Source organism: Tympanuchus pallidicinctus, unplaced genomic scaffold, assembly GCF_026119805.1.
Source record: "Tympanuchus pallidicinctus isolate F22 unplaced genomic scaffold, pur_lepc_1.0 scaffold31, whole genome shotgun sequence".
NCBI classification, from domain to species: Eukaryota; Metazoa; Chordata; class Aves; order Galliformes; family Phasianidae; genus Tympanuchus; species Tympanuchus pallidicinctus.
In genome coordinates, this window is record NW_026294749.1 from 13819871 (window position 1) to 13823128 (window position 3258).

The window sequence follows — 3258 nt, forward strand, 5'->3', positions numbered from 1 at the left end:
GACATCCTTCCTCTCTACTCACTTGAGTAGAGTGAGGTGAGGCTGCACTTGAAGTACTGTTCTGTGCTCCTCCCTACAGGAGAGATAGACAGAGTGAGGTGATTTCAGCACAAAATGACAGTGATGATGGAGGAAAGGCTGAGACAACCATAACTGGAGTGGAGAGAAGTCTCAGGGTTGGGGAGTGGTCTCAGAAAATGTGTATAAATACCTAATGAATGAGAAAGGAAGCATACTTCTCAGTAGTGCCCACTGACAGGACAATATGTGATTGGGAGAGTAGTTATTCTGACAACCTGCTCACAAGGATATGTCAGTGTCAGCTCTGAATCTAGGCCCAAATACAAGGTTTTATCCTGCGGCTGTGAAAGTGCTTCAAAAAATTTCTCCCTGACAAAGAGGCAACTTTTACCTTTCAGCTTTCAGGGAAAGTTGGATCCTGGAACTCTGACCTATTCTTTTACACCATGGCTGTGTTTTGAAGGCTGAAGAGAAACTGGTTAAAAAGGTGAGTATGTTAAGCATATTGTATTCAAAGACATATGAGAAAGTGGGTGGAAAAGGTATGAAGAGCTTAAACACACAGTAGCAAAACCATTTGTAACAGTGCAGATACAAATTCTGAGGCAAGATCTGTCAGCAGTTTTTGAGAGCAAAGGAGAAAGAGATCTATGCAACCCTCAAAATTTTATGCCCCCTTAACAACATTTAACATATAAAATTCTGAAACAGTATTTAAAGTGATGGCCAAAGCCCATCACTTTAAAGCCATTGAAGACCTGGATGCAAAAAATATCCAGGATTTACATAGTGGAGAAGTTTTTGTCTCTGAGGGGTGTTAATTCATGTAGTATCATTGCTTTAAAAAACAAACAAACAAACAAACAAAAAACAAAACCAGTGCTGTTCCTAGTGATGTTATTACATACAATTCTGCACTGCTGGTTATGGAGCACATCAGGTTGCTGTTTAATAAGCTGTCCACTCAGACTGCGCAACTCACACTGCAGAATCATCTTTTTGACTTACATAGAAAATACTGAGTCCCACTTGCACAGTTCAGATACAGCTGTTGTCTCCACGTTATTTATTTGGCCTTTGCACTCAATTTAGAGTCATTTTTTACAGATTAAAGAGAATAGAAATCGAGTTACTATCTCTTGCAAACTGTGTAGATTTTATAAAAATGAGATCATTTGTGAATGTTAACTGGAGGTCAGTAACTAGATGTATATCCCAGGGGCATTGATACTGAGTCCAGTAATGATATTCACTAATGATCTGGATGATGAAGCAGAGTGTATGCCCAGAAAGTTCACAAATAGCACAAAATTGGTAGGAATGTAATGTCTAGCACAACAGGGATTTGCACTACCATCCAGGGGAACCTTTGATATGCCGAAAAAATGGGCTGACAAGGACCTCACATACTTAAATGAGAAGTGCCAAGTCCTTACATAAGAGGAGGAACAACATCAGGCACTGATATATGCTGGGGGCCAATAAGCTGGAAAACAAGTTGGAAGGAAAGGAACTGGATATCATGGTGGATGCTGAAGTGAACATGAGTTGGCAAAGCACCCTTGCTGAAAAGAAGGCTGCAAGGATATCCTTGACTGCACCAGGTAAAGTACTGCCAGCAGCCCAAGGGAAGGGATCCTTCCCCTCTACTTGGCCCTGATGAAATCACATGCAGAGTATTGTGGGCTCCTAATACAAGATACAATCATACTGGAGGGTACAAAGAAAGGGCAGAAAGGTGACTGATCTCGTATGAGGTAAGGCAAAGATAAGTGGAACTATTCAGCTTGAAGAGGAAGCTGAGGGAGGCATCTCAACAATTCCCACAAATACCTGAAGGGAGGGTGCAAAGAAGACAGAACCAGGCTCCTCTCAGTGGTGCCCAGAGCCAGGAGAAGAGACAGTGGGCACATAAGCATAGCTCAGTTTCATCTAAGCATCAAGAAATACTTTACTGTGAGGGTGATGAAGCTTTGGCACAGGTAGCCTAGATGTAGAGATCTCCAAAAGGTGTCTGGATGCAGTCCTAGGAAAGTGCCTTTAGGGTCCAAGAAGAGGGTGAGACCAGAGAACCTCCAGAGCCCCTTTGCAACCTCAGTCATTCTGTGATGCAATTTAAGAATTTTTTCCCAATACAGCATGTAACAAGAGAATTTAAAAACAAAAAAATAATAATTAAAAAACTTCTCTTACATATATATGAAAATACTAGAAACACTGTAACCTCTCAATAAAAATATTCAGTAATTGAGAGATTGAAGAGGAAGCCCTTCACTTTATAATCTGTACCTGAAGAGGGAGCTTAACTGTTTTGTTTGTTTTTTAAATATTCTTCCCAGAGGTTATGGCTAACCAAGCATTAATTATAAAGTGGTATTAAAATATGAAAATGTGATAGAAACAATCCATTTGTAAAGTGTGGTCCTCTTGGCTTCAAAAGATGCTATTAGGTGAATTTACATTCTCAATTCTTTCTGTAACATTTTTTCATTAAACAATCCTGAAATCCAATTCTTCAAGTATTACAGTAAGCATCTAGGATTTCTTCAGGAAGGGTGTTGTGGGGGAAGGGAATCCTAAACCTTTACCTCACTAACCTGAACATCCACTACCACTTAAAACCTAACATCTGCATTTCATTTGACCTTCCACAAATTTAATGTAAGTTGTTTCCTATTAAATCTCCAGTCAGAAGTAAAGAAAAACGACTAAAATTTCTCCTTCACAGAATTACACATTTGTGTTTTGAAACACGTTTACTATATTCACAGAAATCAATCAGCCTATTGACTCCTTTGATGAATATATTTGGTCTTAGCCTCCACCAGTTCTTCTGCACATTCTAGTCTTTGTTATTCTAACTTTTCTAGTCCAATGTGAAGAGCTTCAGACATTTTGATTTTTAACAGAAAAATAGCCCTCTTAGCCACTCAGTTTTGTTTCCAGAACTTTGGCCTCAGGATGAACTGTGGAAACAAGATTTTCATCTGAAAGAAGGCTTACTTAGGCAAGACAGATAAATCAAGTGAGTACCTCATAAAAATCTTAGTGTTACCTGTTCACTACTAAAGGAAGACACCGTAAAAGATGTACTGGCACAGCATGAGAAGGGTTTGCAGCAGAAATCTGTTCTGAGAGAAGAAGAGATGTCAGAACTTTTATAAGCAAGATGTTTGTAAAATAATTGGCAAAGACAGATAGAGTAAAGGCTGTATAGGCAAGACCGTACAGGCAATG